The 13186-nt window shown below is 34.6% G+C and overlaps 2 pseudogenes; both read right to left on the reverse strand.

Moving 5' to 3' along the window:
- Positions 1–1442: 1442 nt before the first annotated feature.
- LOC149532317 (cell division cycle 5-like protein pseudogene) lies at positions 1443–3240 on the reverse strand (annotated as a pseudogene).
- Positions 3241–3242: 2 nt separating this feature from the next.
- On the reverse strand, positions 3243–12258 carry LOC149532318 (catalase isozyme 3-like; annotated as a pseudogene).
- Positions 12259–13186: the final 928 nt, after the last annotated feature.

A 13186-nucleotide genomic window follows, 5' to 3' on the forward strand; every position in this document is an offset into this window, starting at 1 on the left:
TTTCTATCTCCTTTTTATGGGTTTGTCTACTTTGAAGTCATTTTAAATAAGGTTTAACTTGGTTGGATGCAATTTGGATGGGTTGTATGCTGATATCAATGTTGCTTTTAATTCAAGGAATTATAGAAATGCTCCAATGAATCAATAGGGTTTATGAGTTTATAGAAAGGATACTTCATAAGAATGGAAATGGGTGATTACAATTGATTAATTCATTTACAAGTTATTTGAATTAGATCTCCCACCAATAGTTAATTTTCTACCCAATGGATAAGGCACTGATCACATAAGTCAGAAGTGAGCAAGGGTGAATTCTACTGCTGCATATCATTTTTTTTTTTTTAAATCAAAACCATTTCATTCCATTTTGTTTAAAGTTACAAATGCTGGTTACCACTCGTTCGCATATAGTTTTCTGAGTCTTAGATAGCCACTAATTCTAGAAATACTTGTAAACTAATAGGAGATTTATAACCAGATTTTCTTATAGGGGATGCATATAGATTTGAGAAACTTTTAGAGAAAATTGATAAACTATGTATGTGCCTGAGGGTAAAAGATGAGAATTAGAATGAAACTAGGATAATTTCATACCATAGTTTGTATTAGAATCATCCCTAGGTATACCCGCCTTGGTTTAGAAGAGCTTAAAGAGTAGGAAACCATCCTTCGGTTTTGTTGGAGTTGGGTCATAGTGTTTTGTTCATGTAATTGCTACTAGGAATTGGCTAATCCTTAGATTGTGAGTATTTGCACTGTGATATTGAGCATTTTGTTGTTCAGTAGTTTGAAACACCAACACATTCTTAACCTGAGAACAAAAGAGGGAAAACCAAGCTAGCCCCAGACTGAACTAACTTGGGCAATAAATTTAACCCTAAAATAGTCAACTCTAAGAACCCACACTTCATATGGATTCCCATCATTTATAATGCAGAAATAAATACTAAAAATGTAAATGCAATGAAACTAAAATGAAAAGAAGATTAAATGTCCTAATCTTTGTAATAGGAACATTTGAAAATACTCTGATCTACAACCCTTTTTCCATTTGACTCAAGATGTAAGAAAGTGTTCAAAACTAAATACAACCATGCTCTAATTGATTTTAATAAAAAAAGTAATAACCAAATACTCTAATTTAGAATAAAACCTCCTTTTATTGAACACCACAAATAAAAATACTCTAATTTTATTTTCTGACAATTCCTTTGCCAAATCAATTACAAAAATTAGAATACCAAATCCCCTAAATACATGAAATAAACTCCTATCTCTTCCCTGCCCCAACAATACCTACTCTTGTAAAAAAGAACCCTTTGCCATGGAGAAAAATTTGTAATAAATAATTCTCTTCAATAACCATTCGATTATTCTTCCATTCCAAAATTGACTATTTGGTTTCTCTAACTCTTCCCCTCTTTCATCACTTTTCTTGGCCTTTATCTTTCTATATGATTCCACACATTTTCAAATTCATTTTTTAGTGCTACAAGTTTTTCTAAAACACTAGTGACACTTGCAAGACCATAAGTGTTACAAACTAGGAAGAACATCATATATTCTATAGAAGCATCATGGGCTTTAGCAAAATCATCTATTGAAGCTTCATCATGCCCCATTCCTACCCGTAAGATTGAGACCTCATCTTCAATCAACTAGGATGCCTCTGTTAGTTCTCTCTCATCAAAATCATCTATTCAAGGAATAGGAACTTCTAGTGCTCCATTTGGAGTATTCTTGCTACCCTTCTTTTTCTCCTTTATAAGATCATCTTCTAATGGATACTTTGCATTGTCATGCTCTAGTAAAGATGTTAGTTCTTTTCTGATCAATTCATCAGCTTGCTCCATGAAGCTTATTGGAGTAACTGAGCCATTATCATCATCTATTCTTTTCAAAGAATTCCTAATGAAACCCACAGCAGCAAGAGGAGGTCTTGGAAAACTCCTTTGCAAAACCTTTGATCTTTTTCTAAGCAATGCTACGTATCTTGTAGATGCTTCTACTTTCTCTCTAGCTAGTTTATTAGACATGTCTTCTTCCATTTTTTCTATCACTTCAATATCATCTATTGGAGGCTTAGGGATAACTATTTGATAGTCATTCTGTGGTGTAGGAAGTTCACTTAAACCATCTTGCAAGCTCTTCCTTATCTATGCTTGTCTTCGACATTCAGCCTTGGAACTATCAGTAGTTTCCATACCTTCATTTATATGAAGCTCATCTTGAATAGGGGTCCCTCTAGGAGTCATGCCAAAGGTAGATATCACTCTTTATGGAATCCTTCCAATTCTAGGAGTTAAAATTGCTCCAAGAGTATGTAGAGGTGTTCCAGTAGGATTCAAAGTCTGAACCTTTTTTTTTATGTGAGTGACTCCTATGAAATAAGAAGGATGCAACTCTAGTTTCCTCTCCAAAAAAGTTGAGTCTGTGACTCTTTTAAATGTGCTTGATTTTCAACCTCCATCATAATGGCATCTCCTTTCCCACCTGGCGTTCTTTGTGGCATTCTCAAAGGTGTCATAGCTAGCTAGGGAGTTTGACTATAGTTTACAATGAGGTCACAGATGGCATCACTACTACTTGCAAGTTCATCTTCCCCCAAAACAAGATCACTTGCATAACCCATTTTTGCTATTTCTTCAAACTCTTGATCTACAATGTGCAAAGCTAGAAGCATAAGTCTTAATCTCTTCCTAACTACTTCTAGATCATTGAGCTTGTTTACCTGCATTACAACTGAGGGTATATCATGCCTCTCTACAATTTTATTGCATGTAATGTCTTGTTTTCTTAATTGAGCTTCTATCTCAACCTATCTCTTTCCTTCAAGATTTTCTATTGTAGTTGGAAACCGAGGCTACTCAACTTGTCTTTCCTCATTTGCTACATCAAAGTATCTTGGTGGAGGATTTTTCTCAAATGAAATCTCTACATTGTAATCAATTCCTTTCCTTTTTATTTTCCTTTGCTTGCCTTCAATTCTTATTGCATTCAATTCCCTCCATTTTTGAAGAGAGGCAAGCCTTCTCACCTCCTCAAGTTGCTTTTCTAGTGCTTTTCTCTTTTCTTTTCTTTTTTTTAACCTCAAGTGTTGTCTAAGTGAGCTTGAGCTTCAAATGACATCTCTTTTTTAGCTTCATCCATATTAACTTGATTAGGCCTTGTAAGTTTGGATTCTAGATTAGGATCTATTTCACTAGGACTCAGCTTCTAAGGATCATCAACAGGTTCATATTCTAAATGTAAAACCTCCACTTTGCATGATTACCAAAAGCAATAGCATCTATTAAATCTTCATTTGCATGATTGCAGTTTGTCCCTCCCACAACCACCACTTCCTCATCCATCACAAACTTCTATCCACATGTTGGCTTCCAATGAAAATTCACATAAATTTCTCTCCCCTCCTTTTAAAGAAACATAAATATGTGGACACCATAAGCATCAATGTGTCGATAGTTAGAAGGAATATTCTAGTTTTCATAAAAGTACATGAAGGTCAAACAACTCTCTAGAAGGTGTGAATAGAAATCTAGATATATCCATGCTTCATAGATGAGGGTCTTTGGATTTGGCTTGAAAGAATGAATAACATCTAGGAATTGGAGTGCATCTTCAGTGAATAAAATAGGGATATTGTTTCCCATAGTGTCAAAGTTTCATTCCCTTGTGTAGGACTTGGTGGTAAATCCCCTTGAGTCTCTAGTGGTCTCAGGGATTCCACTTTCATGTATCACAATAGAGAATCATACAATCATAGGTTTCTTTCCTGAAGTCCGTCTTGCATGCACTATTCTCTCTGGTATTCTCTTCTCTATAAATGTTACAAAATTTTCAATCACATGGTAATCCTCTACTAGAACAAGGCCTCTCTTTTTGATGATAAGGGAGGAGGTGTTATTCCACACTAGAAGCCCTTGATTCGTAGTAATGAAGGGTGTATTGTTGGAAATCTAATTGAAAAGCTCATTGATGAAGATCAAAGAGGGAGATTGTTGCAAAGAAGAAAGATTGTTGTTAAATGAATGTTTTCAATCATTGTTTTGTCATTGATGTCAAACATGCTATTTGCAGGAATGAAATTTTCTTATAAGATCCAAGTACTATCACTTAGTTGATTGATGAAGAGGATTTGATCAACAAGATGTAACAAGAGTACCTAAGGGAATGGTTGAGTTATGATGTTGTAATAAAGTGAAAGGATCAATTAAGAAAATGGATAAATGATTTATTGATAACATACTCAAGGATATAGAGATTAATCACACTTAGAAACATTGGAGAAATAAGTTGTAACAAGGTTGACTGCAAAGTTTAAACTAAGATCATTAGTAGGTGTCAAGCAAGTTAGTTGAAGCAGAGAAAATTCTTAGTTGGAGCTGAGTAATAGGAAATTCTAGTATATGCCAAGTGATCTTTAGGTGTCAAGTGAAGTTCAAGTGCTAAGCATTAGAAAATCCTAGTTGGTGTCGAGTTATCTTTAGGTTTCAAGCATTAGGAAAAACACAATTGATGTCGAGTAACATAGTATGTGTTGAGCATCAATATTTTAATAGTGCCAAGCTATTGCATTGTTTCAAATGACAAAGATTCACCAAATCTAAGCTAAAAAAGTGGTTACCTTAAATTTTTTGAGCTAGTTGGGGGATAAGGATGATGAGCTGGTGGCACAGAATTCTATGTAAACTATTTTTGGGCAAATTCAAGAGGATTATTTAAGTTTCTAGAGGAAACAAAATATGGGTTAGATGCAATGAATCCTACCTAATTTGTACAAATTGAAATAAATGATGGAAGAATCAAGCAAGAGAAGAACTCCAAGACTTCTATTTAAGGAGTCATAGACCAATAAGAAAATGCTACTGATGCTACTACTATCAAAGAGCCAAAACTGTGAAATGGTTAGAAGGGTGTCAAGAAGAAGACATCTAGAAGAAGGAAGAGCACAGAAGCTTTGCTTCTACAAGTGGTCAAGAAGAGATGATTGCACTAGTAAATTGAGCATGGAGACTCAAGGAGACTAAGCTTGAAAGGAGGCCAAGCTATCAAGAGTTGTAGAGATTAAAGGCTAGGCAATGGTATGAGCTGAGAAGTGATTTGAGATCTGCAAGTTAAGTTGTATGTTGTAGTCAGGTCAAAGATTTTCTAATACTCTCTAGCAGTTGTATTAGATATGAAAATCCTATGGACTTGGGTTGGTCTAATACCTATTTGTAAATCCTTTAATATGATGGTATTCCAAGTGAATGTTCTAAAGTCCTCTAACCAGGCCCACTTCTAACAGGGTGGTTAAATCCTCTAACAAGGTCACATTTAACACTGTGTTGTAAGCCTTTAATAGGGTGGGCCTTTCATAGTGCATCACTTTAGAAGAGTGAGAATTGATTAGCATGTTACTGGTGATTTTTTCCAAATTGGGTTTCCATGTAAATCACTATGTTATGTGTTGATTTCTTATGTGTTATACTTGTATGTTTATTTACAGTAACTTGCTAGTTAGAAAAGTTAAAGCTTGGATGAATGAATGATTGAATGGGCTCACTATACTTAGTGAAATTTTTGAATAGGAAATTTGGACCTTGAATAACTAATTCACCCCCCTTCTCAGTTATTCTAAAGCATTTCTAACAATTGGTATCAGAACCATCTGCTGATTTAGTTTCAAGGTACTAGAAGTAGGAAGATCAAGATGTCCAAAAGAGAAATTCCCAAGCTCAACAAAGAAAACTTTGCTATGAAATTGCACCTTGGATCAATAGGTGACTATGTACATGCTTCAATTGGAACATAACATGTAAATCAAGCAGGACCTCTTACTACAGATGATTTGAGAAAAAGGAAGGAGCACAACCAAGCAATGCTGGAGATTACCTTTGTACTCAGTTATGAAGAATATGATGACATCAAAGATTGTGAGATTGCATTCAAGATGTGGAAAGCCTTATTAGATATCTATGGAGGAGATCAAAATGTCTAAAGAGAAAAGAGAGAAAGCCTACGAGGAAAGTTTGATGATATGAAAATGGAGGAAGGTGAAAATGTTACTCAATATGCTACAAGAATAAAAGAAGTGGTAAGTGCAATAATAAGTCTAGGTGGTCAATTGGAAGAAGAAACTATCATTAGAAAATACTTAAGAACTCCACTCCCTATCTATGCTATTAGAGTTTCATCCATTCAAGAGCTAAGGTGTGTACAAGGAAACACACTAACCTTTGAAGGAATAGTGGGAAGACTTACTACATTTGAATTGTCCAATTTTGATAACTATAGACCTAAAAACTTTGATCTTCTTTCAAGACCAAGACGACAATAAAAGACACCAAGGAGGAGGCATCAAGAAAGAAGAGAAGAAAGGGAAAACATGCATCCAGTGATAGCAACATAGATGAGGAAAATGTGGAATAGTTAGAAGCACTACTGGCTAGAAGATTTCATAGAGGCAAAGGTAAATTCAAGGGTAAGCTCCCTATCATATGTTTTAATTGTAATTAAGTAGGTCATATTGCTACAAGATGTATACAGAAGAAAAACTACAAAGAAGGAAACAAGTATAGGAATAAAAGAGAATATGATAGCAAGGACTACAAGGAAAAAGCCAAGAGATGCTACATTGTTGAAGAATATTCTGATGAGAATGATGATGAAGTAGTCTATGTGGCCATGAAGGATGAATTAGATAAAGATGAAGATGAAGCAACAACATTGGTCACCTGTGTGAACAAGAATGACAAGTGGATCATAGACAGTGGATGCTCACATCACATGATAGGAGATAAAGGTAAGTTCATTACCTTTACTCAATATGATGGAAATAGTGTTAGATTTGGTAATGATGCTCCATGTCAAATCAAAGGAAAAGGCTCTATTAAAATCACAAAGAAAATTTCATGTGATAATGCATACTATGTTGAAGGATTGAACTAAAATTTGTTGAGTGTGTCATAGTTAGGCAATGTAGGTTGCAAAGTTGAATTTGGAAACAAAACTACCAAGATCTATGACACTAATAGAAATCTAATAGGAAAAGGTGAAAAAACTGGGATTAATCTATTTTACCTAGATATGGAAGATGCAACATGTCTTTTTGTTAGACTTGATGATGTGTGGTTCTGGCATAAAAGGCTATGCCATGTTAACTTTGATAATTTGATTAGCATCAGCAAGAAGAAGAAGGTCAAAGAGTTTCCCAAATTAAAGAAACCTAAAAACACAATGTGCAAACACTATCAACTAGGGAAGATACTAAGTCTAGCTTCAAAAGAAAAACATACACTTCCAAAGAAGTACTAGAGTTAGTCCATAAGGACTTATGTAGTCCAATAGAAGTGCAAAGCTATCTAGGAGACAAATACATAATGCTACTTGTAGATGATTATTCCAACATGATGACTGCTATGTTTTTAAAGAAAAAAATCTAATGTATTTCAAATGTTTAAGTGGTATTTGGCTAGAGTTGTGAAGGAAATAGGAAAGAACTTGAAATTCCTAAGATTAGACAGAGGAGGTGAGTTCACATCAAAAGAGTTTGAAATATTCTGCAATGACAAATGTATCAAAAGGAAAACATCAACACCAAGAACTCCACCACAGAATGGTATTGCTGAAAGAAGGAATAGGTCAGTGATTGACTGTGCTAGAACCTTGATGATGGAGAAAAATTTTGCACTAAAGTACTGGAGAGAAGCTATTAGTACTGCAATCTACACACTAAACAGAGTTCAAGTCAAAAAAGGTACAAATGCAACACCTTTTGAATTATGGTATGGTCACTCACCTAATGTTAAAAATTTCAAAGTATTTGGTTGTAAATGCTATATTCTTAAAGATACTAGAAATGGAAATTTTGATGCAAAAAGTGATGAAGGAATATTCTTTGGATACTTTACTAGAAGCAAAGCATATGAGTGTTTAAACACTAACACTAACAAGATTGTGGGAAGTGCAAATATAAATTTTGATGAGCATGCAAAAGTCCAAGTTGATGAGTCCAAGCAATCAGAGGATTATAGATCCTTTGTATACTTCTATGAAGGAATGACTATTGAAGACAATGTTTCAAATCAAGTTGGGAATCAAAAACAAATTTCAGTATTAGCCAAGTCAGAGCCAATGAATGCCGAGTTGCATTCAGAAGCCAAATGAAAAAATGTAGAAAATGGACATTCTAGTTTTAAAAATAGTATACATGAGAGGAATGATGAAGTGCCAGATGAAGAAGAACAAAATGACTCTAAAGCTGAAGGATCAAACATGGAAAGAAGGAAAAAACCAAGATTAGCAAAATATGTAATAAGACACCATCTTGTTGATCAAATCAATCATGACAAGGATGTCAGACCAATGACAAGGAATGGACTAAGGAATGAATCATGTCTATTGAGCAAGGTTGAACCTAAAATAATGAAAGATGCACTACAAGATGATGATTGATATAAAGCCATGGAAGACGAGATAGACTAGATTGAAAAGAACAAAACATGGACCCTAGTTCCTAGACCAGCTAATAAGAATGTAATTGGTACCAAATGGGTGTTTAGAAAGAAACTTGATGAGAATGGTGAGATAACAAGAAACAAAGCCAAACTAGTTTGCAAAGGCTATGCACAAGAAAAAGGACTGGATTATGGGGAAACATTTGCCCATGTTGCAAGAATGAAAGGAGTAAGAACATTACTTGCATATGTTGCATACAAAAGTTTCAAAGTGTACCGAATGGATGTTAAGTCTGCTTTTCTGAATGGTATATTGGAAGAGGAATTCTACATAGAACAACCTAAGGGATTTTTTAATGACAAGAACAAGGACATGGTCTGCAAACTGCACAAAGAACTTAATGGCTTGAAGCAAGCACCTAGAGCATGGTATCAGAGACTACACAAATATCTTGTGAAGATAGGATTTGAGAGAATGGATGACAATAGAAACTTATACATCAAAGCTAAAAAAGGTAAAGACATTTTGATATTAGAAACCTTTGTTGATGATATAATATTTGGAAGAAAAGATGTTCTTTGCAAAGATTTTGCTGATCAAATGAAGCATGAATTTTAGATGTCAATGTTTAGAGAAATCAAATTCTTTGTTGGATTGCAAGTACATAAATTGAAGCATGACATATTTGTGACCCAATCCAAATACATTAAGGAGATACTCAAAAAATTTGGGTTAGAAGACTCAAAACTAGTTAGCACACCAATGGCAATAGCACATAAGCTATCCAAGAATGATGAATCAGCTAGAGTGAATCAGACATTGTATAGATCAATGATTGGAAAGCTACAATATGTTGTACATAGTAGACCAAACATTGCATTAGCTATTGGAATAGTGGCAAGATTTTTGTCAAATCCAAGAGAAAATCACTTAATGCTAGTAAAAAGAATACTAAGGTACTTAAAAGGAAATGATGACTTTGGTTTGTACTACAAGAGGAGTGAAAATTTTGAACTGAGAGCCTACACTGATGCAAATTGGGGAGGTAATATTGATGAAAGAAAAAGCACCAATGGAGGAGCACTTTTCTTAGGAAAAAGGTTGACTACATGGACCAACAAAAAGAAAAGTTGTACCTCACAGTCCACTGTTGAAGCTGAATATGTTGCAGCTGCTATAAATTGCACCAATATTGTATGGATCAAACATTTGCTACAAGGTATGAAGGAAGAGGTAACTAAGCCTCTGATACTTTATTGTGATAATACAAGTGTTATCAACATATCAAAGAACCCTATAATGCCTGCTAAAACTAAGCACATTGCAATCAAGTATCACTATGTAAGAGAGTTGGTGGAAGAAAAATAAGTGAAAATGGAATATGTTAGCTCAAAGGAATAGATTGTTGACATCTTCACAAAAGCACTACCTAAAGATGCTTTTGAGTATCTTAGAGGTAAGTTAGGGTTGATTCCCCTAGCCAAGGCTACTTGAAGCAAAATCAAGAATGCCCTACATCAAATGAGCTGATTGTTAGAAGAGATTACACATTGATGCTGAGGATGTTTACATTATGATGCATGCCTAAAGTAGTAGATGTGCTGAAGTTCCAAATTAGTCACAAGTACGATGACAGAGGGAGAAATAGAATGAACTTGAAAAAGCTACACTTGCATTTTAAGATGCTAATATGTCTTTAGCATTGTTGTCAAAGAGGGAGAAATTATGAGAAATTGATCAAATGCTGATGATTTGGTGATCTAAAGTATGAGGGAGAAATGAAAAGAAAATGTAGAATTTGATCAAATGAAAAGAGAGGAAGAAGTTGAAAAAAATACAAATAATCAAAAGATGGTCAGCACAACAGAAGATGAGCAATACTGAGGGAGATAAACAAAGAACAAGGATACAATAGCTAAGAGGGAGAAGCAAAATTGAAGCAATTAGAATAGTAGAGGGAGGTGTGAAGTTACAATTACTTTTTGGCATCTAATTTACTATTCTAACCTAGTTAGCATTTGGTTAAATAGTTTATTTTGATGGTTGATCAGTTTGGCTTGCCATCAATGCCAAAGAGGGAGATTGTTGAAAATATAATTGAAAAGCTCATTGATGAAGATCAAAGAGGGAGATTGTTGCAAAGAAGAAAGATTGTTGTTAAATGAATGTTTTCAATCATTGTTTTGTCATTGATGTCAAACTTGCTATTTGTAGGAATGACATTTTCTTATAATATCCAAGTACTATCACTTAGTTGATTGATGAAGAGGATTTGATCAACAAGATGTAACAAGAGTACCTAAGGGAAAGGTTAAGTTATGATGTTGTAATGAAGTGCAAGGATCAGTTAAGATAATGGCTAAATGGTGTATTAATAACATACTCAAGGATACAGAGGTTGATCACACCTAGAAACATTTGGGAAATAAGTCGTAGCAAGGTTGACTACAAATCTTAAACTAAGATCATTAGTGGGTGCCAAGCAAGTTAGTTGAAGCTGAGAAAATTCTTAGTTGGAGCCGATTAATAGGAAATTCTAGTATGTGTCAAGTGATCTTTAGGTGTTGAGTGAAGTTCAAGTACTGAGCATTAGAAAATCTTAGTTGGTGCCTAGTGATCTTCAGGTGATGAGCATCAGGAGAAACACAGTTGATGCTGAGTAACATAGTATGTGTCGAGCATCAGTATTTCAATAGTGCTAAGCTATTGCATTATTTCAAATGACAAAGATTCGCCAAATCTAAGATAACAAAGTGGTTACCTTCAATTTTATGAACTAGTTGGAGGATAAGGATGATGAGCTGGTGGCACAAAATTTTATCTAAACCATTTTTTGTGCGAATTTAGGAGGATTGTTTAAGAAGTTTCTAGAGAAAACAAAATATGGGTTAGATGTATGAATCCTACCTAATCCATACAAATTGAAATTAAAGGATGGAATAATTGAGTAGGAAAATAACTCCAAGACTTCTATTTAAGGAGTCATAGACCAAGAAGCAAATGATGCTGATGCTACTACAGTCAAAGAGCCAAAATTGTGAAGTGGTTAGAAGGGTGTCAGGAAGAAGACATCTAGAAGAAGGAAGAGCATATAGGCTATGCTTCTACAAGTGGTCAAGAAGAGATGATTACATTGGTGCATTGAGCATGGAGACTCAAGGAGACTAAGCTTGAAAGGAGGCCAAGCTGTCAAGAGTTGCAAAGATTGAAGGCTAGGCAATGGTATGAGCTAAGAAGTGATCTAAGATCTGCAAGTTAAGTTGTATGTTGTAGTCAAGTCAAAGATTTTCTAATACTCTATAGCAATTGTATTAGATATGAAAATCCTATGGACTTAGGTTATTTTAATAGCCATTTGTAAATTCTTTAATAGGGTGGCATTCCAAGTGAATGTTCTAAAGTCCCCTAGCCAGGCCCACTTCTAATAGGGTGGTTAAATCCTCTAACAAGGTCACATTTAATAGTGTGTTCTAAGCCTTTAACAGGGTAGGCCTTTCATAGGGCATCACTTCAGAAGAGTGAGAATTGAGTAGCATGTTACTAGTGATTTTTCCAAAATTGGATTTCCACGTAAATCACTATGTTTTGTGTTGATTTCTTATGTGTTATGCTTGCATGTTGATTTATAATAACTTGCTGGTTAGAAAAGTTAAAGCTTGGATGAATGAATGATTGAATGGGCTCACTATACTTAGTGAAAAGTTTGAATAGGACATTTGGACCTTGAATAACTGATTCACCCCCCCTCTTATTTATTCTAAAGCATTTCTAACACGTATTGTAAGCACTTGATGATTGATGCTTGTAGGGATCCATAATAATGTTGCAAAAATTTTACAGATAATTATCTCCTATCAGTGGCATTTTTTTTTGCTTGAGGATGTAGAAGAAGAATAGGGGCTAGTTATATAGCAAGTGGAGTGTGGTGAGTTGGCTTCAATTATGAAGTAGCAAGCCAATCCAAAAGTAAGTAAAGCTTAACTCCACTTAGCTAGTTGGTCATAGAACATGTATGATGTCATTCTATTGTGATGGTTTGAAGGGAATGCATTAATTGTGCCATGATCATCTTAGAAACATTATCCATGGCATTATTACAATCAAAACATCCATCAAACCCATATATGACAAGATTTGAGCCATGAGCTTTAGAATCAATTCTATGTTTGGTAGCCTAGTGTGTCAAATTATTTCCTTGTACATGATCTTGGTGAATCTTCATTTGAACTTTTAGCAAGAGATTCTAATGCTTGAAGCTAGCAACCTTTATTTTTAAATTGAACCCCAAATCCCAAACTGAAACTTTTTATCTTTTTTTTTGAGTTATAGATGTTGAACCTTAAAAATTATACATCTAAACTCACTTTTGAACTTTGAAAATAAAACTTGTAATTCTGAACCTTCTAAACTTTCAGAATTATGATTTGGGTTCAGTGCTTCCTTCAAATTTTATCTTCTTACAAGATGAATCCTACAACACCATAACTAGCAAAATGAACCAATGGAAGATTTACTTGATGGGGGTTGATTTAGAAGCTTAAAATTTGGGATCTAGAAGTATGCCTACACACTTGTCCTCTTTTAATGATTAACAAATTTTGGTTCACCTTCTTCTTTTGGTTTAGCTTGTGCTGAACTATCCTGCTTCTCCTTCCCTCAGCAACTACCTTAATTCTTCCTCTTTAGCTTCTCCTCTACTCTCAAAGCATACTAATAAGCATCCTCAATTGAAGAAATATTCAAC

Source organism: Cupressus sempervirens, chromosome 10 (assembly GCF_028749045.1).
Source record: "Cupressus sempervirens isolate cs-2001-9-10 chromosome 10, ASM2874904v1, whole genome shotgun sequence".
NCBI lineage: Eukaryota > Viridiplantae > Streptophyta > Pinopsida > Cupressales > Cupressaceae > Cupressus > Cupressus sempervirens.